Raw genomic sequence first — 24,757 nt, 5'->3', positions numbered from 1 at the left:
AGACATACCTAAGCTCTGTTCTCATACCTACCTGGTTCCCCAAAGATATAATTTCTCTTAACAATTGCACTCCATTCAATAATTTACAGATCATTCACAAAAGTTTATCATCGCTTACAGCAATGAGAAAACCTTACCAGAACTGCAAACATGAGGAAACCATAGGACCAACCCAACACCACCTAGAAGGATGATCAAAGACCTCCAACAGCTCTAAAAATATCACGGTTCCACAAGCCATTTCCTTTCACTGTGGACATCTTTGCCTTAGGCACTCCCATTTTTTGTCTTATTTCTTGTCATGTTCTCACTCACCTAACTGTACATCCAATAGAAAGCAATGGCAAGTAGCCGTATCTAACAAAATGAGCCTAGGTGGAAGTGGATTTGAAAATGAACAGACTCTTTAAGGATCACTTGGTCTCTGGTATTGGGCTAACTGCTTCTTTATGGTGCCTTTTTGTTATCCATGAAGTGGGAGGATTAGTAGAAGTGATTTTTTAGCTGTAAAATCTTTAAAAGTCTGTCCTAAAGAGTGAAAACATAATGATGTCTGAAGGAGACCACATATTATCAGAAGAGACTTACTATACACTGGAAGATGCTACAAAGAACCCCTGATAAGAGGCCAACACACTGGGGCCCAACCTTCACCAAACCCAGGGCCTGAGGCATTTCACTTAAGAGTCTATGGTCCCAACTGCCCTATTGGTAAAATGAAGGGATTTAAAGAGACAACTCACAGGGGGCTTGCTAGCATGAACAGGATAGAATTCTCTAACCTACTAGCTTTGTTTTAAATGTATAGGAGATCAGAGCAGAGAGAGATTAAGCTGCCTCAGGACAATAAAGCCTTTGGTCTACCAACTCCCAATAAAGTTCTTTTTCTACTTCTCTACACTCCCTGCCCTCCACTCAAGTGAGATGAATTTATGTCAGTGGTCCTTACCAATAAATACTGTCCCAAACCGAATCAGAAATTGAATAGATCCCCTTAAAGTTGACTTCACTGCATAGCAAAGGTATCACAGGATGGTGTCAATTTTTATCCCAAACACATGCCTCAGCCAAGTCACAACAGTTGACACATTGCTAAAGAACGGGTCATCTGCTTCTGAAGGCCATGAAAGATACTGGTACATAGGGAAAACACCCCTAACAGAAAAAGATGTCATGCCTCTTCTAGCCTCTCCCTACAAAGAGTGATGAACCTCATGGAGTAAACTGGGTAACAAACCTTTGGAGGTACAAAGTTCTCAACAACTTTGGTTTTTTTCAGAGTCATAATAACACGAAGAGCTTAGACTGGGATCTTCTCACTGAACAAAGTAGACTTAAATTATGCCCCCAAACTCAAAATGAGGTCATTAGGGGTTCATTTCATGGCCAAGTTGTAATGGAACCAGAAAGGCTATTACTCATTTTTGAGTCTGCATGTGGTCCACTTGGATAGTCCAACCTTCAGTGTATAATTAAGTAAACAAAACCAAAATACAAAGTTCTTTTGTATCATTACACCTTTTGTACATCCTCTGATCACTGTATAAGTTGCCTGAAAAGATTACATCAGAAAAGATGATAGGGTTTTTCCTGTCTTTCAAAATGTGGTTCTCTCCACACCAGGGGACAATTATCCCGAGGGGCTCTGGATTTCTATCTGTTACCTGCACTATGTAGGCTCCCAGCCCCACTCCATCAGACATTTTCTCCAGTAACAGTTCAGATAAGGAATTATAAATGCACACTCACCCTTTGGGGCTAGCAGGCACTGCACATCCATCCACTCATGGTTGACAGCAGATCAGAGAAGGGAGAGAAACCCTCACCATTGCCCAGCAGTTGGCTTGGAAACTGGAATTGTCAGCACAAGCTCCTGGGACACTGCAACACAAAAAGCATTGTTTGACACATCACTCGGTGCAACTTCTGAAAACCACTGCTTCCTTGAGCTTGAAAGCAGCAAGACAGACAGACAGCCCAAGGGTCGGGGAAACACCTTCCCAACAAGACTATGTCACTGTATCGAGTGTGAGCATGGTGCCAACATCAAGCGGAAACAGTTTTGAAAGAATGTTTACCAATTACATCAGCACATACACTGAGCGGGGATCGGTTATTAAAAGCCATGTACCAAATATTTTTAGCCTTGACCAAAAAAAAGCCACATTATAAAATATAATTATAAAATATTCAGGTAACCCATAAACTGTGTTAACACAAATGTTTAAATAATGCTATTTTTGCCCATAGTGAATGAAGAAAACACATAAAATATTAAATAATGATTATTTTAAATGTTCATCAGTACACATACTTGTCGTGACTTAAAATCATGATCGTGCACATTGGAGCTCGAAGGAGAAATAACTCCATCTTTTCCCTCTAAAACTTCATTCCCTCCATGGTTATGAATTGGGTGCATGTTCCAAAGAGAATTGTGTTCTCCCCAAAAAACATGCTGAGGGCGTGGGAATGTGATCTTGGTTGGATGCAGGGATTTCTAGTTTGCGAAATTTCCCATTTTTCAAATAAGTGTTATCGTTATTGTTAATTGCCTTCAAGTTGACTGCAACTCAAGACAACCCCAATTGATTCAGAGTAGACCTGTTCCGTGGAATTTCCAAGGCTGGGGCTTTTTGGAATCACACCTGGAGGCCTGTCTTCCAAAGGACTAATTCCAACTCTAGCGACTCTATATGATGGCTGTCTCAGAAGGTTTCCTGGACTATAATCTTTACAAATTATGATCATCAAATTCTTGTCACCACAGAGTATCCAAAGGGTTTGAATTGCCAACTTTCTGTTCAGCAGAAAAGCCCTCAGCTCCGAAGCCACCAGGGTCCCCAGCACCCAGTGATCACGACGATCTTATCAGGTCTCCAGCTCCAAGACTGGACAGCAACTCAGAAACACAGAGGAGCTGTCGTGGGGACCAGAGGCACCCTGTAGGCAGCTGGGCAGAGTATCCTGAGCAAATTTTCTGGGGAATTTGAAGACCTGGTGGGAACGGATGTCATAAAACCAGAAGAGCACATCCAAGGGCTTTGGGGGTGAGCAGCAGGCAAGTCACTAGCAAGAATATTCTTTAAACCCAGCCAGTGAGGAAGGGGGCTGGTGGGAGATTTCATGTCGAAGTCTAATTGCCATCCAGGATTAGACTAGCCACAAGTTTCACAGTTACAACAACATTGGTCACACAATGCTGCGACGGTGTGATCATTCCTCCTGCCTCTCTTGATTTCCTAACACAGTAAGGTAAACCTGGCATATCCCAAGACAAGGGGAGAGCCCCCACTGTGGTTATGGATATTGTTTTCCGTGTGCGGCATGTATTTTGTTAAGCATTCAATAGTCCCAGGGCTAAATTCCACTTTTATCAAGCTCTGCAACTTGGATCAAAGTCCTTAATCCTTTTGAGCAGCAGAAATAAAAAGCATAGCAATTAAAATCACACATGCAACAGGCAGATGAAGAACACTCCAGAAGCACTGATAGACATCCAAATAAATAATCCAGAACACAGGCCAGAGGAAAAGAAAATTAACAAGTCCTCCCAGAATTATACATACACTACTCAGAAAAATCACCTTTCAGACAGGAGAGAAAATCAAGATCTCCTCACACAAACAGAAGTTTACACCTCTCTCTAAAGGACATTTTCAAAGATGGAGTTTAGTCCAAAGAAAAACCACTTCAGGAAACAAAGATTAGTCTTGCTTAAGAAGAGTGAGCCAATCCTGCCTCACAGCGAACCTACAGGACAGCGCAGAACTGCTCCTTAGGGTTTCTGAGGCTGTGAGTCTTTAAGGGGCAGACGGCCTCATCATCCTCTCTCCAGATGGCTGGTGGGTTTAGACTACTAACCTTGCAGTTAACTTAACCAGGGCTCCTTAGGGAGGGCGAAGAGGGAACTAAAATCACAGTGGACTTGTGAGTGAATGAATGGAAATGTGCTAGCAAACCAATGGCTCTACATGAAAAAGCACAATCTGACAACCCAAGCAGCCTTGGTGGCACAGTGAGTAAGCGTTTGGCTGCCAACGGAAAGGTTGACTGCTCCAATCCACCCAGGGGGTGCACGGGGGAGAACAGAGCTGCTCTTGTAACACTTACAGCCCGAGTCGATGGCCTACGGAGTTCTACTCTGCCACACAGGGTCCATGAGTAGGAATCAATTAGACAGGGCCCAATTGCAATAACGGACAACACCAGCACTTATTACTGATGACAGTTCAATTATTATCGTTAACACTGTTAACACCAACTACCCAGGCCAAGGACTGCAAATACCAGTGTGAAACTAAGCATGCTTGAAAATCAGGTCCCAGAAACCTGCTGTCTTACAGGCATCGCAGGAAATTTGCATGAAGACTGGCCCTAGCCTCTACTCTGAAGACCTGACAAGTTTACAGCAAGCAGCGTGGTGAGCGTGGACCCTGGGAGGGTGAGGCTGAAAGCACAGCGGGCCTTTGTCCTTTTCCACTTCACCAGAGCCCCAAAGGGCACCTTGGCCCAGGCTCCACAGTGTGCAGGCCTCAACCCTGCTAATCAAGAGCTGCAATGAATTAAAAGCCCATTAAAATAGTTTAGAGAAAAGCCTAGAAGTGCAGAAACATTAATTGTACCATATTCAATCTGTTTTCCTAGAGATTTGGAAAACCAGATGATCATCTTGGGGGTCATTAGAAAGCATGAAGCTTTCTTCCTCTTCAATTTACATATTTAAAAATGCATAGATGCTTTCAGTGGTATGCCTCTATCTTTCCCAGTCCCATCCGAGGCTTCTGGGAAGTCTAGCCAGGGAAAAGTCTGGGGGCCAGTTTTGTGGTTTGTTTGTTTGTTTTAACCCAGCAACCAAAGGCTCAAGTCCTGCAGTTGCAAAACAGCTCCAGCTCAGGGAAAACAGGTAGAGGCTGCAACAAAACAACAGTGGTGTTTTCTTGTTTTGTTCTCCTCTGTTTATTTTTCCCTGAAGCAATCCTTGTTGGGTACAAAAGTCTGCAGGGAGAGAGAAAGAGCAGCTGTGGTTCCCTGAGGCCAAGACCTAGCAATCAAGTTGTTTACCAAACACTGCCAGGCACCAGGAAAACAACAAGGCACCAGCAGCATTTGCATCTGTTTTTCAAAACCAATCTCCCAAAGGCTGAGGCCTGCTTGGAACTTGCCTGCAAGTGTGAGAGGAGAACTTGGAAACTCTGGGGGATGTGCTGCGTGTGGGACTGGCCCCAAGGCCTGAATGTAACTCATTAGTCTGTCTCTTTTATGACTTGTCTGGCCACCAAAGGGAAGATTGGGGGGCTACAGCTGCAAGACTTTTAAGCAGTGGCTCCACATGTACCATGTGCATTTCCAAGCCTGCTTGTGCTACAAGTGGCCATCTTAGCAAACTGCCATCCTTTGCTGGGCCTCTCAGGCCCCCAGACATCTAACAGGAGCTCTCGAACTTGAATAAGCACTAGGCTCTCTCCAGGAGGGGCACATAAAACACAGACCCAGGGCTCTCCCACTTCAGAGGTTACAGTTCACTAGGCACAAAGTGGGGTTCAAGAATCCAAACTTTCCAACCAAGATTGGTGCTGTTGGTTCCAGGATCACTGGAGAACCAGGCCCCCTGCTCTCCTGAGAAATCATGCTCTCCCTGGCCACCCTGCCCCTCCCATGGATGACCTGAGTGTGACAATGTATTGCCTAGAAGAGGGAAGTAAATACACACAACCATTTCCCAGGTGCTTCTCAGAGACTGTGTCCTCCCAGAGTGGATACAACCTACAGCCGGCCTGCCTTTCAACTTGCAATAAAGTTCAGCCAATAAAAGGCCCCAGGAGTGATGAGACTTTGGGTGGTTGCTCTCTGCTGGCTCACTCCCACTACGAGGCTGTGGGCTGACTGCCTCCCTTTACCACAATTCACTTTCTGCCAACCAGTTCTCTGTACACACTCCTTCTATACAGGTTCCAATAGCCACTACATCCCCCTTGTAGTCCTTCTGGCCCTCCGGGATCAAAAGCTCTCTTATTTTCTGCAGCACCCTGACAGATACAAAGTCAAATGCAATGTGCTGCCCATTAGGTTTCCCTAGGTTTTGCGATGCTTAATCTGGCATTTCATGTACCCATATCACAAACCTGTGCACACATATATAAACAAATGAGGGGGGCGGGGTGGGGGTGTTAAAACGTTTGTGGGGAAGTGGAATATGAACTATAATGGGATTTCTCCAAGAACATTTTAAAACCTCCATATATATGCATGCTATTGTTGATGTCTTCACCTCTACTCAGGCTTACAGTGGCCCTGTGCGACAGAGTAGGATGGCTCCACAGGGGTTGTAGGTTGTCATCTTTAGGAGCAGAATGCTTTTGGTGATTGGTGAAGTTCTTAAACAGGGCTCCACCAGGGACCTTTTACACATGTACATACACATATCATTCCAAAATCACTGCCATCAGTCAATGCTAACTCAGAGCAACTTCCTGTTGGTGTCCCAGACGGTAACTTTTTATGGGAGTAGAAAGCCCAGTCTTTTCTCTCAAGGAGCTATGGGTGGGTTCAAACTGCTGACTATGCAGATTACAACCCAAAGCATAACCACTACACTTCCAGGGCTCCTATATACCCACATACACACTTATAAATGAATAGATACACACATATAGTATACATAGATAGATACATACATAGATAGATACATACATATATACTTAAACGTATACACAATTATGAAGAAAACCCAACTTGTATCTATTACATCAACTGAGACTCATGGCAACCTGAGTAGAACTAATTCATGGGTTTCCTGGGCTGTTACTCTTATGGAAGCAGATTGCCAGGTACTTCCTGGATAAGTTCAAACTGCTAACTTTTAAGTTAGTCTCAAACTCACTGCCAGCGAGTCAATGCCAACTCAAAGTGACTCTATAAGGCAAGGTAGATATGCCCGCTGTGAGTTTCCAAGACTGTAACTCTTTATAGGAGTAAAAAGTCCCATCTTTCTCCCCTGGAGCAGCTGGTGGTTTTGAACTGCTTACCTTGACAGTTTCAGCCTAGCCCAATGGGTAACCACTAGTCCACCAGTGCTGCCCTTTTTAGTAGTCGAGCTCCAACTGTTGATGTGGATCATGTATCTATGCACACACAAAATATTTATGAGGGGCTTTCCATAAGCTTGTAGTAAAATCCCATTATCTTTTAATCCCGTTTTCCCAGAAATGGGTGGAAGCCCCCATATATATATAAACATGTATAGATGCCGAATATTCACATTCATCCTTTTGCTTTGGAAGACACGAATGCTGCTGCATTGGATTGGTCAGAAAGCCTGGTAGACCAAGACCCAGGCCACCTTATGTGGGTCACACGAGTGTTCCTTTAGGCCCCATGTGCCACGAGGAACAGTGGGCCCCTTTAACCTAGTCAGTTATACAACCTGATAGGAAGGAACACATTTGTGCGAGCTTCAATCCTTCTCTAATTGACGAACTTCATTTCCTTTGTTGCCAATGATACCGAAATAGAAAGGGAACAGAAGTGGGCGGAGCGGGCTCCATCACCATCCCCTGTGAATAACTTTCTGACAACGCTCAACCCCATTCAAAGAGCAAATCGGCTGCAAAACTCCTCCTCAGAAAGGTGTGTGTTGTCAGCTCATAAATAAAATGTCAATCTGCCTCAATTAGTGATGCTCCAGAAAGAACAAACAATACCTTGCTGTTAAAATAATAATAATAACTCAAATGTACCCTAATGGAACACCTAGGTCAACAGCTAAGTTCTAAAGTTCCAGTCAGATGGCCACAGGGATTTAACCCAAATGTCCAAGACACCCAAGATGGGGGCCAGTGCACTGGAGTTCCTAAGAGTGCCTATAATAAATCACTCTCGCTTTTACTAAGTTTTCGCTAGTGAGGATTCATTCAACTTCCCAGAGGATCCCCTGGTATCTATGCTCAAAAACAAGTTTTTGAGTGAACCCACTAGGTTAATTAGAACACATGGGAAATAAGGTTTCTGTGTAATTAACTCTTCTAGCTCACTGACACTCAACCAGAAACTTTTTGTTTGTTTGTTGATTGCTTTCCTTCACTAAAAATCTTATTTAACATTCTACTTGAAACTTGAAAGCTAGGGGTTCTTCCAGATGCCTCTGTCTGTCTCACCCTGTTTCTCCTCTAAGTGGTCTAGTTTATGTCTGACCTCTTTTTTGAAGAACAAGACTGACGCGCTTGTCAAGGAAAAGATGCACACCATCCTGCCCCCTTCCAGAGGGCCCCGAATCCCTCTCCTGTGTCTAGGAAGCACCATCATGCATCCATGACGGCTCCAGTGCTCCCCTCTTCCCACGGCCCTCAGGGAGCAACATCTTGATTAGGCCAGGCCCTTGTTTTTTCTTTAAAGACTTTCCAAGAATCCATCCAATTCCATATTCCTCTACTTAGGACATAGGGAAGAGATGACCTGCCTTTAGTTCCTGCTAAGAGAACCAAGTTATTGCTCAGCTACTAGCCCAGCTGGCGTCACCAGCATTCTTCAACAGTGCTCTGCCCAGGTCCTTCAGAATTCTATGTATGGTAACCATATGCCAGGGAACCATTGCTCCTAGCCAAGCCACATGGCTTTAACTTCCAAATGACAAGGATGCTCTTTAACACTGTAGATATTATAGTATCTAGTTCACCATTTCTGTCAGGATCCCTTCAGCATGACTACTTCTAAGAACCTAAGTATCCATAAAGATTGGGCTTCAACAGGCTGGTCAAACACAGAAGACACTCAAAAAACCCAAACATTTGCAGAACGAAGGGATGTAGATGGCTGGTGAGCTACACTTAACCCCCAAAGCTTCTAGGCCATTCACCAAACAGAATAGTGGAGTAGCAGAGAAAACAGATGACTAGGTTGGATCCTAGATCTGCCACTCCCTTGCTGTCACCTTGTACTGAACTTAAAAATCAAGATTAATATTTGTCTGCACACCACCCAACCACCTAATGTTATCAAGTTCATTCCAGCTCATAGCAACCCTACAAGACTGCTCCCTAGGGTTTCTAAGGCTGTAAATATTTATGAATGCAAACAAGGGCTCAATTTTTTTTTCCTGTAGTGATCAATGAGTTTAAACTGTCAACCTTCCAGTTTGAAGTCCAGTGCTTAACCAACCATGCCACCAGGGTCCCTTCGTTCATACGAGTGCTAGCTAACTGCTGCTACTTTAAATATGCCTGACGGCATGGCCAAAACATGGATCTCAATACTCTTTCCTCTAAGGCCTGGAATTCTGAAATGCTCCAGAACTACAACCTCCCATCACTCCATCTGGAGCAGAGAGATATATCGCCATCACGGGAGTCGATAACTTCACACATACAATCCATCTTCCGCTCCTTGAACTACCCCCCTCTTTTATGTTACCTCAGGCTCACTCCACGGGACTGGCCATCCTGAAAACCCTGGTCATCACCCAGGCCCTGTCTTTTCCACCAACTTCCTACTTGAGCTCTTAGGTTCCCTCACCAGAGTGAGTTTGGTGAGGCCAGAACTTGGTGGGATTCGTGTTGTTTTTTGTTTTGTTTTCATGTATCCTGGATGCCTGTACCGCAGTACCTGGGACACAGAACGTCCGTATTTGTGATGTCAATGTGCAGTTCCTTTGGGAAACCTGGAAGATTCCCCATAAGCCTACTTGGTATTCAATCTCTGACAAAAGGCTATTTAAGAATTGTGGGAACTCCAAGCTCAATTTTATAAATATCTTCCACTCATGGCTCAGTTCAAAGGCACCAAATACAAAGGGTTCATTGCCACTGGCAAACTGGGCTAAGCTAAACAAGCAGGGCTTACACAAGGCGGGGCACCTGCTGGCAGGGTGTGTGTTGTCCTTGTCCCTGAGGCCCAGGGGAGCCCAGGTAGCTTGCTAGAAGGACAGGCAAGTGAGAAGATAGCTGGCTGCCATCTGGGTGCTTTATAAGGCATCCTGGTAAACATGTTTACTTTCCTTTGATTGGCTGGGCTTATCACGGTTTCAAGTACTTTGTTCTGAGTTATTCTCTGTAAACAAATTTACTTTGAAGGGATAGCTTTTTTGATAACTAGCACACTTGTTTTTCACACTTTTAAATTCAAAACATATTTTTTAACAGCCTGTGGTAAACAACTTAAGGTGGTAAACAAATTACATGATCTCATCTTCACACTGGAGAAAGGATCCCTACCTCGCTGGTACCAAGACTCTCTACTGGAGAAGAACAAGACTCGGAGTCACACTGATGGCATTACTAACAAGAAAAATAGCTCGGTGGAGACTGCAGAAGACAGCAGACCCAAGTCTCGGTTTCCCCAGAGGTAATATACACTGGGAAGCCCGCCACAGCGGCAACTTGTTAGGAGATGAGATGCAGAGCTTCAGTGAAGCGCTGAGGTTGTTAATGCACCCCATTCTCCAGTGCAGCAGTGTTCACAGAAACAAGGAGATGCAAACCGCCTCAATGGCCGTCAGTAAGTAAGAGTGGATAAGGAAACTCTGGCCCATCCACACAATGGAGTACTACGCACAGTTACAAAGCAATGGAGAACCTCAAAGTACCTCATGACATGGACGGACCTGAAGAACACCAGGTGGAGTGAAACTAGCCAGTCACAAAATGTTTTATGAGACCACTGCTAAAAGGAGAAATAATATAAAAAGCCACGATGAAGACTTTCATACCAAAGGGAACAGACTTTGGAGACTGCATAGTGGGGAGGGTGTGGGAGGGAAGATGAAGCAACAGGCGAGACTGTTGACAGGTGTTAACGTGAATGAAATGGAAGACAGCAGTCCACGTGAGGGAGAAGAGAAATCAAGGAGCAAGTGAAGGGCAAACTACTTGGGGATTTGTTTAGTCGTTTAGACAGTTGAATACAAAGTTGATCATCTGAAATCCAAGCCACCATCTAATTAATAATTTTGAAAAATTGAACAACAAAAATCAATGCTGAAAAACAGCTGACATTAAGGAAAAGTAACACATTCTTACAAAGCCCCCAAAATCCAACTAGGTCTCAAAATAAATTTCAGCTAACCTTGTGATCTAGTTGAATTTTAGAGTTTTTGAAAACACACGTTTTTCTTTTTCTCCAAATTAGCTGTTGTGTATCCTTCACAGAAGCTGTGAGTCCCATCACCTGACATGTCAACTTCTGGTGCCACTATTGTGGTGGGCTTCCCATTACCACCTCTGGGGAAACTGAGGTGAGGTTTCCCAGCTCTACAATTAGGAAAAAGGTCCAAGCTTCAAATGCAGAAGGGGAAATGTGCTCCATGACTTAAAGCAGGTGGAGTGGAGAGATAAAATCATTTAACTTGGAAGAAAACCAACAGTCCCTGGAAGTAGGGTTTTAAAATGCCATTAATATTGTTTCATCCAAGAGATGTTCTATGTAGCCATCACAGGGGGACATCTCCCTTCTACAGACTTCCTCACATACCAATATTCCCCACCACAAACAAACCCATCTAACCATGGGGCTTCTCAGCTAATTTAATTACCAGCTAATTAAAAGAACTTACATGGAGGCCAAAACTTTTGTTAAAATAAATAATGCCATCTCCTCTGATTCCTGGTCCAAAACCACGTTCTAATCTCACAATCAAGGTAAAGAATCTTAAAAGCAAAATGTTAGGCCATAATACCTTAAGAAAAATAACATCTTTAACTACTAAATATTCTTGCTCCCAGTCCTGGTGATGGAGTGGGTTAAGCACTGAGCTGATATCCACAAGCTCAGCGGCTCAAACTTACCAGATGCTCCAGGGGAGAGAGATAAGTCTTTCTGCTTTCATGAAGATCTACATCTTAGAATCCCTAAACAGAGTCTTTACGAGTCAGAATTGACTTGGTGGCAGTGGGTTTGGGGGTTTGGTATCAATTTACCACGTAGAGTAGTATAAAAAGGCCCCCGTTGTTATCAAATTGATTTGGACCCACAGTATCTCATGTGTGTCAGAGCAGAACTGTGCTCCTAGGGTTTAGGTGGGTGGCTGGTTTTCTGGGAGTCGGGGCACCTACTGGGGAGACTTGAACCTCTAACGTTTCAGTTAGCAGTGAATGTTTAACCACTTGTACCGCCCAGGGACCATATGGCATCCAGGAGGGGATAAACACTAGAAGGCTTAGTAACTACAATAGGACCTCTACCCTTCATTTGAGATGTATAATGTACAGAATGCAGAGACATCCGAGTACAGGGTTTCCATACAGTCCTGACTCCCAAGGCTATAACAAGGCAAGGGTATTCAAGGTGGTCTCCCTTTTCAAGGACTCCCTGTGGTCACTGCCATCAAGCTGGTTCTAACTCATAGCCATACAGTAGGGAAGAACAGAACCATCCCTGTAGGCGCTCAGGCTAAATCTTTACAGGCGCAGCCAGCCTTTCTTTTATCCTTTGTTGCAGCTGGTGGGTTTGAACTGTAGACCTTGTGGTTAGCAGCCTAATGCATAACCCACTAGAGCGCCTTCTTTTCAAGGAAGGAGAACCAAAATACAGTATCTTCCCAGACAGCTTCAGCATAAAGGGAACAAAGTCCAGGGGTTGGCTGCTGCAGGCTGAGCTAGACTAGAGGAAGATCATGTTTTGTCTTAGCTTCTCCAACAACTATTTCAGAGGTATGTCCACTAGTGAGCTTCCCAGAGCCTGGATTTCCTTCAACACAAGACGATGGCATTGAACCACACCTTTCTGAATAATGCAATGTCACAATTTTATCTCTATGCCTCAGTTGGTGTTAACCTTCTAACAAATGATCTGTGTTCCAATATCCTAAGTAAAAAAAATCAAGAACACTACTTCAAGGGACAAACCAAGAATTCTACGTGGTTTAATAATCCTGTCAACACAATACTTAGAGAGCTTTCGAACAACCCACAGAGAGACCCAAGATCCCAAAGCTTAGACGGAAGAGAAATGAGTTTTCAAACTAGGGTGACACTAGCCAGTGAGGTCACCAAGTGCGCCTCAGCTCTTCTTGTTCTGAGCAGTCGGCTGACTCAGAAGAGAAAGGCTCCCGTTGTCAGTCAGGCCCATCTGATGCCACTGCTTTAGGGAAAATGCTCCTCAATGTTAGAAACCAAAAAAGTTAAATGACTAATAAGTATTTGATGAAGACCTCCCAGGAAATTATTACCAAACTGAAAGAGAAGGAAGGGAGAACAAACGAAAAACCTTAAGTCCAATGGTAAGTAGAAAGAAGGAAATGACCGAGTTCCGTGTTGTCCAAGGTCTGATGGCTGTTTCCACTTGAGGAAAGAGGAGAAGGCCCAGGGTGTGGAATGGGTGGCTTGGAACTGTGTCCGGGGACCAGGAGCAGAGTTGAAGTTGAGGACAGTTGTAGTGGTGAAATGGTTGATGTAAGCGAAGAAAGAAAGGAGCATTGGCTCCTCAGGTTCAACAGAGCGGTGAAACTCTTATGAGATAGTCTGCGGAGAGCCTGTGCTCCTAAGACCAGGTAACATGTATGCACTCTTTCCTGCCTGCTGGAGCCACGTGGGGCAGCAAGAAGCCAACAAGTTGTAGGGTTGGCTCCATTCCCCCACACCTTGGAAAAACCTGGCTCTTTCTGAAAAATCAGCCTTTTCATGCACGATCTTACTAATCCTTGCAACAACAGTAGCACAAGAACTACCAGCTTCTAGGAGCGAAAACGTCATGTCTACCTGAAAGCCCAGTCTCCCCTCACCAGTACCGAGCACTACTGAGCGTCCGTCACTCTTCCAAGGAAGAGTTCAAACAGGAAACGTGAGAATATTCAGAAAGGGCACCCAACAAAAAGCTCAACTGGGAATAGAAGGTTTATAACTTCACTCCCAAGTTCTGTGCAGACTCTCCGCTTGCACAGGAGGACCAGGCCCTCAGTCTTTGTCTGTGTGAAAGAGATGCTTCCTACTCTCCTCTTTGGTTTCCCCTGGTCTTCGGAGTCACCCATGGGGGGGGCACTGTCGCCTGGGGTCTCTTTTTCTCTTCAAAGGTGCCTATCTGAAGTTAAAAGGATGAGCTCATTAAGATGAGATTATTACATCCACCAGCAAGCCTCTCAAATGAACGGCAATCAAACACTTATTGAGCCTATTCTGGTCAACTGTGATCCACAGGATGGGGGCTGGGGGAACCCCCAGGCACTAACTTCCTAGCAGCACAAGTACTTAAAAAACAAGACACGCATTTAAATAACTTTCAAGACAACAATGAAAGCCCTGTCATAGGGAGCACATGATTAATTGCCAGCTGAATTCTACAGACAATAATCGCTACAAAGGTCAATAGGAGGGAGCAAGCCATTCCAACAAGCACATCCCAGGTGGAAAACTCTAGAGACTTCTAGTTCCTGACTGGCTTCCACAGAGCACTGGGCTTTGGCTAGCTGGGCTAGTCATACCACTCAGAGGTCAAGTTATTCAAGCTCAGTGGGACTCAGTTTTGTTAGTTATAAAATTGCAGTTTCTGCAGCATGGGATGGGTTGAAGATTGAGGGGAAGCAATGCATGTAAGCTTTGCAATAGGGCCAGAGAAACACAACAAGATATCCTAACAACACAACCAGTGGCCTTGTGACCCCATGTGTACAAGAGAACTGTGCCCAGCCCAGCAGGGTTTCCATGACTGGGACCTTTGGGAAGTACGTGACCAGCCCTTTCTTCTTAGGTACCTCTTGAGTAAGCATGAACCATCAACTTCTGTGCTACTATGAAATGCTCAAGCATCTGCACCAACGGTCTTATTTATCAGGTGCTGTTAACTAAGAATACAAAAGAACTCTGTGGCTTGAACAAACAGAAATTTATGGTTCCGATTTTGGAGGCTTGAAGTCTGAACTCAATGCACAAGGGGCAGGTTTGCTCTGTCGGTTCCAGAGGATGGTCCTTGCTTCCTGAGCTCCTGTTTCCTGACTTCTTGGCGCTCTCCAAGTGCCCTGGCATCTATTTCCCCACCTGCTTTTGTCTGGTTGTTTTACGCTCCCTTATCTCTTGAGAGATTGACTCAAGAGTCCTCCTGCCCCGTTCCCATAATGAAGACAGCTCATTCTCAAATGGGGTTATAACGACAGGATTTATGACACACATTTTAAGGGACAGAATTCCATTCATACAACCATACAGGGAATCTTCTAGGAGAGTGGAAAAGAAAAAAATAAGCAAAACAGCAACAACAAAAATAAAACATAAAAACGCCCATTGCCATCAATGCAATTCCTCCTCAGAGTGACACTATAGGACAGAGTAGTGGCTCATGGGTTCAAACGGCCAGCCTTTGGCACGCCAGTCAAGCACTTATGCACGGTGCCCCTATCCTCGTACCAGGGTAAGTGGTGCGACCATCAGCTCCTGGAAGATGTCACGCCTTTGGTTCCATGGTCTCAGACTTACCACGTGACTCCTTACGCTCTCTCACACTTGGAGATGCTTCCCGCGTGGGCTCAACTCCCTACTCTAAGACTGAGGAGCAGTGTGATTCTGGGAAACTCACCCAACTTCTCTAGACCTCTGCTTCTCCATCTTTAGAATGTATGTAGCAAGAGTGTTCCCCTCAAAGCCTTGCTACAAGATTATGTTACACAAGAGCACACTGCCTGGCCATCGGGAAGATTCCAAAAGAGAGCTATTGAGCCCACCTTCCTTGGATCACCTAGTTGTGTCCCAGTGGCCTATCATCTCTCAAACTGGCAGCAGGTGGGGGGGGCGGTGTCTTTGGCCATTCTCCTTGAGCAAATAAATTTGAGGTCAGTGGCTGCTGTGAATTGATTATGTATTGAAATCCTAAATATGTGCTGAAATCCTAATCCCTATAACTATAAAAATGATCCTATTTGGAAGGGGATTTTTGTAATGTTCACGAAGCCAAACTAGTGTATAAACTCCAAAGCACAAATCCACTGGTGTTGAGCTGATTCCAATTCACAGAGTCTCTACAGACAGAACTGCCCCTTAGGGTTTCTGAAAGTATAATCTTTACAGAAGAAGACTACTTTATCTTGCTCCCACAAAGTGGGCTGATGGGGTGGAACCGCCAACCGGTTAGCAGCCTGGCCCATAACCACTGTATTACCAGGACTCCTACGAGGGTATGATGGGTCCCACACCTGATCACTTTTAAGTTACCATAACTGGCAGAGACACACACAAGGAGAAGGCAGATGCCAAGGAACACCAAAGAATGCCAACGATCACAAGCAGACAACAGTAACTAGGAGAGAGGCTCAACACGGGAGGAATCAATACCATCAAAACTCTAATACTTTGCTTCCAGAATCGCAGGAAATAAGATTCTGTTCTTCCAGGCCCCTCACTTTTCCACTAACATCTCTTGTATGCGGTGCTAGATAACCGAGACAGTGGCCCATGGACCAGGATCATGGCCCAGTGCCTTTTGTGTCCATCCACTTAATACCATATCAGAGCATCGCAAATGGAAGGAGGCACTCTCATGATGGGGGCCGAGGCAAATGGGCACCCTTATTCAAGGGGGGCAACTAGTACAACGTGAACACCTGTGAACGCCAGCTGCTTTTTGGAACTGATCCTAATAAAGTAGAATTCAATGGGGAAATTCAGCTGCAAGCTTATAAAGAAATCTATCACAGCACGGCCGATAAGATATATGCAAACAAAAATATGAACAGTCAATAAAAAAATGAAATATATTTTGATTCATATGGGATGATGAAATACGATGCAGCTGTTAAAAGTGCTGTGAAAATAAAGACTCAGAAGGACATGGGATCCCCAAATTATACCTGCTCCCCAAATGTATACTGAATGATAGTTTGATAAGCAACAAAAAGTAACAAAGCAATGTTATAAAGAGTCATTTTTTATTGACAGTTAGGCTTTCAGTATTGCAGGTGAGCTAGCTGCTACAAATGAGCACATTAAATGAGCACACAGTGGGCTACTGCATAGGCAATGATCCTGGTGGTTCGATGGCTAAAGTGCTCAGGGGTGGTCCAAACTCACAAGCCCTTCTGCAAGCAGAACACCTAGTGATCTGCTCCTGTGAAGATCAGCTACTGATATTGTGTTAATTCCAATTCATAAACCAAAGCCAAATCCAGCACCACCAAGTCAACTTCAATTCCTGGCTAGCCCACACAGGGTCGCTAAGGCTAAAGCTCTGCAGAGGTGGGCAGCCCCGTCTTCCTTCTGAGGTGCTGCTGCTGGGTTTGAACAGAGGACCTGGTAAAGACAGCAGCAGAGGAAACCTGATGAGGAAGCTCTACTCAACCCGGTAAGCTCACTACTAGTTGGAATTAACTTGAAAACACCCAAATGCAAAACTACTTTAAAGTCAGAAAATGTAACCTCCCCAGCTAGTAAACAAAAAAAGTATGTTTTAAACTCTTATTCCAAAGCCCTTACTGGCTTCTAACTACTGCCGCTGCTGATGAAAGGACTAGTGTATTTATAGCTGCCTGCGTGCATTTCCATAGGAAAAAAGACTCGAGGAGCAGAAAGAAAAACACCAGTGTAATTCTCTAGGGGGCAGGGTTATAGACGATTTTTATTTATTTTCTTTGGTTTGTTTTTGAAATTCTTTACATTAATCATAAATCACTGCTGTAAGAAGGAGGGAAAGAGGACAGCGGTTTTTCCTGTTTGTAAAGGAAACAAATGAGTCCATCCTCATTCCCCTCCTGGGGATGCATGCAGTGCTGGTCGGCTGGTGGGAAAAGGCGGGGTTGCCCCATGGTTGGGATTCAGCCACTGGAGTCGAATCCCCTGGGTGTGGATGCTCTACAGCTCTGGCGAAGCCGCTACAACTCCTGTGAGGGTGTAACTGGCAGTCTACGCATAAGGCACGGCCAGGGGTCAGGTATACCACGTGGTTCGTGAGCACTGCCAGTTGCCCAGGAGTTCCGTCCCACTCTTGGTGACCCCTATGTGTCAGGTTAGAGGTTTTCAATGGCTGGTTAATCAAAAGTAGATTTCCAGGCCTTTCTTCTGTGGTGCTTCTGGGTAGTTTCAAACCTCCAACATTTTGATGAACAGTGGAATACTTAAACCATCTGAATCACCCAGAGACACCCTAGATATATTTGTTTTGTACCAGTAGGCATCACTGAGTCAGTTCTGACCCATAGCCACCCTAAGTACGATAGAATGAAACACTGCCAGTTCCTACACCATCCTCACAATTGTTACATTTGAGCCCGTTGTTGCAGCTATTGTATCAATCCATGTGATCAGACATCTTCCTCTTTCTCACTACCCCCCTACTTTACCAAGCATGACGTCCTTCTCTGGCGACTGGTTTCTCCTGACAAGACCAAAGGATGTGAAACAAAGCCGTGCTATCCTCACCTCTAAGGAGCATTCTGGCTGCACTTTTTTTTTTAAAGAAAAATATGCTTGTTCTTTTGGCAGCCCTGGGTACTTTCACTATTCTTACCAGCGCCACCATGCAGTCAAAAATTAGAAGGGATAAAAGCTACTACTGACATTTTCACCAAAACCATACACTAATAACAGCCTCACACTGGAGGTGGTGTGTTTGTGTGTGTGTGTGGGGGGGGTGTCCTGATCTAAGCATTGTGTCCCAGTGCTTTTTGGTGATCACAGTAGATCTACCCCTCCCCTCCTTGGCCCTCGCCTCCCAGTGTTGCTCCCTGCAATAATGTGAGTGGGTCTAGAACAATGGTTCTCAACCTTCCTCATGCTGAGACCCTTTCATACAGTTCCTCATTTTGTGGTGACCCCCAACCATAAAATTATTTTCATTGCTACTTCACAACTGTCATTTTGCGACTGTGATGAACTGGGAGACGCCTGTGAGGGGTCGACCCCCAGAGGGATTACAACCACAGGTTGAGAACCGCTGCTCTAGAGCACGGCTGCCCGGCTCCAACCAGCAGCTCCTATACCGGCTGGCTCTGAGGCCTCATGGTCTCCTCACTTACACAAGGGAGGCTGAGGGAGCTCCTGCCTCACAGTGCTGTTGTAAGGACCGGAGGTTGTGATGTCATCAAGACCTCCAGCCACAGAAGTCCTCAGTAACGATGCCTGTGGCTTCATCCGCTCGTGTGTCTCTGCTCACCACGTGGATTTCTGCCACCTCAGGAATGGTTCCCCTCTCATGAACAGTGTGCATGCCAGGATTTTCTAGACTTCCATATTTTATGAAATAGAGTTTATTCTTTCAAGTGCCCTCCTGGAGACTCTGATTTCCTTGCCACCCCAAGACAGACAGGGTGTAGTACCCACAGTAAGAACTGCTAGGGTTTCAGCAGTCTGGGACTGTGCCATTCCTGTGGGTGATGGCAGCACACAGGTCTGAAGAGAAGGGGGTTTCCCACTTCCCTACTCCAAAGTGCTCCAGGACACCACCTGCCTTATCTCCTGCTGCTGGTGGTCACAAAGAAATAGGCATTAACTTTCTCCCAGTCCTGAAGAACGAAAGTCCTAATCAAGGTATCAGCTGTCTCCCTCTCTCCCTTGTCAGTAGCTTGGGGGCTCCGTGGTTCCTTGTTTGGGAGGCAATTTTTCCATGGTGTCTGTCTTCCCCTGTGCATCTCCAATGGCTAGCTAGTCTTTTTAGATCTCAAAAGAGACTGTGTTTAGGACCCACCTCAAAGTCCCTAGGTGGCAAGAATCTTTTATGCTCATCTACCAACCTACAGAGTGGCAGCTCAAGCAATGCTTCCATGAAGATAAGAACCAAGAAAAAGAACAACAAAAAACAAAACAAAAACCAAGAAGCCTCCAGGAGCAGTTCTAATCTGTAACACACGAGGGCAACATGAGTTGGTATGACCTCATTAAACAGCAAAAGAAAACCCCAACTCCAAATGGGCTCATACCCACACATACAGAGACCAGGACACCAAGCTACAATTTGGGCACACAATCTAAGCCCTAACACGATTGCAACCCTCACCAGCCCCAGAGCTGATGCCCTGTGAAATGCCCATCACAAGACTCTGGCCAGTCAAGGCAGCAGTCCCAGCTAGTGTTGGCATCTCTCTTTGCAACACTGCAGGATGGAAAATGTTTGTTCCTGGCATGTGCGCCCAGATCCCGGCTCATGAAATAAACATAAATCTGAGTGGAAGGTCATTTTTAAAAATCAGTACATACTTCATTAAAATACACACACACAATGGAGTTCCCTGAACCGCAGCATATAATTTACAAAGTGCAAATATCTGAGATACGTGTGCTAAATTTAAAGAAACAACTATTATTAAACACCCCATTATGTAAGGCAGTGAAATATATTTGCACTCTGTGCATCCATTATGACATTTCAACGTACCCTCACAATGTTAGGGAGTTCTTTCCTTCGTGATAATAAAAGGCTTTTCTTTCCATTAAATATCTAAATTAAGTCAAATAGTGTATGTTAAATAAGCCCGTAAGTCCTTTTGTATGATGCAATGAAGTCTTGAAATGCTTATCTGCTGAGCTCTCGAACTTAAAGGCCGTGGTTTATGTCCCCTGCTGAGCCTGGGGACCCTGCTGGCTTGGCCAGACTGTGAAAATAAGCTTCAAATGACCAAACACAACTGCAACTTTAAAAGTAGGAACCAGACCAGACACAACAAACCCCAGTGTAGTCGGCCTTGCTTGTCATAATTCATGTGTGTGGAATTCAACTGTAACAGCATTCACAGAGTGCTGCGTTTCCTCCATTGGGCATTCCAGAGGGAATGTCAGGTTCTGAAACACTGCTGATAAGCCACTCCTGATTACAAGTCTACAAGATGTAGCATTCATCAGAGAAATACTTATCCTAACCCCGTATCATCTCCGCCTGGGCTACCAAACCCTCAACAATGTCTGCAACTATCCAGCTCATAAAACTACGTACTTGACTGGTTGCCCTGTGGTAACACGGGGCTTTGTTTTCTTTTAAGTTCTATGTCTACGTGATTCTCCATTTTGATGGCCTACATACGGATCACTTTTAGCAATCCTTGAAAAAAAACCTTTTCATGACAGTTCAATGACTCAAAAATATAATTCTTACAGATTTCTAAAAGGGAAACAAATTGAATGGATAAATATATGTGTAGATTTCAAAACTCATGCATGTATAATAGAAATGTAAATGCATGAGAATGTAATAATCAAATTAGTGCATCTTTTTTGAAAACCAAATCTTAACAAAACTGACCGAAGCCTCAGGTAGAAAGAAGCTGGAAGACCTGCCAGTGTGGATGGGGAGACACATATTCAATATCACCTTGTGCCAAGTGCAGTCCTCTGCCCTTGACACCCACTTTCTCGTGTGGGCTTCCCCACACCAACATCACTCTAAGGAACACAGTCTTTTACAAATGAGGTAAGCGTGGATCAGAGATGTTAAGCAGCCAGCCAAGGTCACAGAGCACAGGAACTAGGACTTGAATCTAGTTCAGATTGTGCTATATCGCCTCCCAGTGGTGCCTCAGAGGCAGGGTATAGACCATGGATAAGGACAGGGCCACATACATACCTGCCATGTTAAAAACCTCTTATTCTAGCGGAAAATAGGCAGCACAGACTAGCCCCATCTCAGGCCAGAATAGCCCATGAACAAACATATTCTTCAAGACGGTGAAAAGCAAAAGAGATAGGTCCATCCTACCTCATACAGGTGTGATATACAGACATAGACAATAACCTCTCTCCCAAAATGAATCCCTAACCTTCCCCAGCTCTTTATTGCTGGTACCCAAATATTGAAATGAATGTGCCCGCAGGGTCAGAAGCACTCAGAATATGTCTCAGACAGAGGAGCTACTGGACTCTGCCTTGGTCTAGGACAGCGGTTCTCAACCTGTGGATCGCGACCCCTTTGGAGGTCGAACAGCCCTTTCACAGGAGTCGCCCAATCTAGCAAAATTACAGTTGTGAAGTAGCAACGAAAATAATGTTATGGTTTGGAGGGTCACCACAACATAAGGAACTGTATGATCGGGTCTCGGCATGAGGGAGGCTGAGAACTGCTGCTCTAGAGAGTGATGCAACTTTTCCGGGGTGGTAAGCGATGGATACAGGCGCAAAGAACAGTCTCATCGTGTTCTGAATGTCTCTCCCTGCAGTGGGAGTGAGCCACTGGCCTCAGCAGAAAGGAAACTGGATGGAGCGGGCTTGGATTCCATAGTCTACTGGGCCCCACATCCTGGTATGAGGCCCCCTCTTCCCACAGTCCGGAGGGAGGAAAGACCATTTCCAAATGGTACCTTCAGGGACTGTGGGCGTCCTCCGACAACATGGAACCAGCACCATAGCCCAGCAAAGCCCAAGAGCTATTAGAAAACACCAAGGAAACATCATCTTTAAGAACTAAAGGGAAACGCTCTTTGATTGGCACCAGATGGGACTCACATCACACAGGAGAATCTCAGAATAGCTTGTAGGCCAGGTTTAGGTTTAGGCGAACATGAAGGCAATGACCAGGCCTACCCCCCAACAAGTGCAAGCTCCTGTTTCTAGCCCAGACCAGGCTCATCAACTCAACATGGGCCTCTACCACATGCCCTCCGAGATGTCTGCTCATCTCAGATTCAACTTGATCTTCCCCTAGAACAGATCCCTCTCACATCCTTCCCCATCCCAGTTAATGGCAATTCCATCCTTCTAGCCATGTCCAGGCCGATAATCTTTACGTCAATATTGACTTGTATTTTTCTCTCAAAGACCCCATCTATTCCATTAGGAAGTCCTATGGAAACTGCCTTCAAAACAGCTCCAATATCTAACTAACTCACCCCACCTTCACTGGCAATTTCCTGGTCACCACCTGCTCATCTTTCCCCAGAGTTACTCTAAAAGTTTCCCACCAGGTCTCTCTGCTTATACCCTTGTATTTCCTGTGACTACCCAACAGGGTAGAAAGTGGTATCCTAGTAAAATTATCAAGGGCACATCACAAAGCATTGTTACGGGGTTTCCAGTTCATACATGCATCGACTGATTTCCAACAAAGTGTCTTTAAATATGTCTCTGTGTTCACTAGAGGGCTGCAAACCAGTTCTCTCAGGAATAACATGTCTCAGTCTTAGGGAAATAAAAAAGGTCCACTCCAAATAATGCTTTGTGAGGGGATCTGCTGAGCCAGTTAAATTCAAGGCAGAGAGGTCAATTCAGAAGGTTGTAGTGATTGCTTTTGGGGACTCCAAAGAGATCATCTTAATGGATTTTTATCAAAGTATATGGGACAATCGCAAAGATGTATTAGAAGTTTTAAGGAAATTGGGGGGCATTAGTACAAAATTAAAAAGCTGGAAAACTTACACCAACAAAATTTTTTTTTCCGATCACAACAATGCATCTGCTTATTCTTCTTGGGTAGCAAGGGCTGTACAAGAACTGTGTCATGAAACCTGAGCCCATTCCTCTCTATACCTCTGAGTGTGCCCCTTCACACTTCCTTTTGTTATTCATCGCAAAGAACATTGAAAAGGCACATGATTTGAGATCCTCAAAAGCTTCCATTTTGACATGGTAAGAATGGAACAGTGAAGAATTCTTGAGCAAAAAGAGCAATTGTTCACATTGCTTACGAAGGTGCATAGGCCTTAAACTTAAAACCCAAACCTCTACTACCATCGAGTCAATTCTGAATCTTAGCAACCCTATAGTGCAGGGTCCAACTGCCTCTGTGGGTTTCCGACTCTGTACATATTTCCAGGAGTAGAACGCTAATGCCTTCTCTCACAGAGCAACTGTCATTAGCTTCATGGTTAGTGGCCACATGCATGAGCCACTGCACTACCAGAGCCCCTTAATGGAGGATATGTCAGAAAATGCTTCATATTTCAATATTCATGTCTAAGAAAGATTTCTATGATTTTGCAGCAATACTTAACTTACCCTCGTATATGGCTATTTGTGGCAGAGCCCATATTTCTCTAGAATACACGCCTCAGAGTGTTATTGCTGGATCATATGGTACTCAGGTCCCTTGTTAGCTGTCAAAGAAAGTGCAATACCATTTTCCATAGTGGCTGCACCATTTGACGGTCTACTAGCAGTGTGCAAGAGCTCCAATCTCCCAACATCTTCTCCAACAGTTGTTTTCTATCTCCTTTTCAGTGGTGTTATTACTGGGGGTGAGCTTTTAAAAAATATTGTTTCAAACTGACAGAAAAGTTGCTAGATTGATACCAAGGATTTCTGTGTACCCTTTAGAGCCAGGTTTGCTAATGATTTATAGTTGCCTTTGTCTTTCATTATTTCTCATCTACAGGTGGGCCTTAACAAAGTACATGGAAAAAACCATGATCTTTTTGTTCTAATTTTCCATGAACTTTCTGATGGAAGGTTCCCGGTGGCTCTGAGAGATATGCATTGGGCAGCTAGTTAAGTTTCAAACCCAACAGCTGCTCTCCTGGAGAAAAATGAGACGGTTGGCCCAAGTGAAGACTGACAATCTTAAAAACCTCTTATAGGGTCACTTTGCATCAGAATCCACACAACGACAGAGTGGGGTTTTGGTTTTCTTATATTTCTGTGCTTTTCAACCTTGGGAAAAGAACTAGTTTTCCTTATGTTTTTCAAAAGCAAAGCTGAGCTCAATCTGATTTATATTAAATGCTGCACTCTTTGCAGCATCGTCCACTTGCATCAGTGCCCGCTCAGTGCCCACCCAGCACCGAAGTGGGAGCTCCTTCCTTCCCCAGCTCTTCCCAGATGGCTCCCCTTTCCGAATGGGTCTTCGCAGTCATGTTGGACTGGCTCTGCCAAAGGCATTTTGATGATCCATGTCTCCAATAATTGCATCAACTGTGAAAAGCTTGAAAATGATT

At 44.6% G+C, this 24,757-nt stretch overlaps 1 protein-coding gene across 4 annotated transcripts in view; it reads right to left on the bottom strand.

The window, feature by feature from the left end:
• Positions 1 to 24,757, bottom strand: part of FOXP1 (forkhead box P1) — a 730,731-nt gene that overhangs the window by 610,268 nt on the left and 95,706 nt on the right. For all 4 annotated transcript variants that reach the window (XM_075549895.1, XM_075549899.1, XM_075549893.1 and 1 more), the window contains exon 3: positions 1,750 to 1,881. The gene's annotated coding sequence lies outside the window, so the exon portion shown is untranslated. The remainder of the gene's footprint in view (positions 1 to 1,749; positions 1,882 to 24,757) is intronic.

Source organism: Tenrec ecaudatus, chromosome 5 (genome assembly GCF_050624435.1).
Source record: "Tenrec ecaudatus isolate mTenEca1 chromosome 5, mTenEca1.hap1, whole genome shotgun sequence".
Classification (NCBI taxonomy): Eukaryota; Metazoa; Chordata; class Mammalia; order Afrosoricida; family Tenrecidae; genus Tenrec; species Tenrec ecaudatus.
Note: the sequence above shows the minus strand (reverse complement) of the source record. Positions and strands in the feature narration are given on the sequence as shown.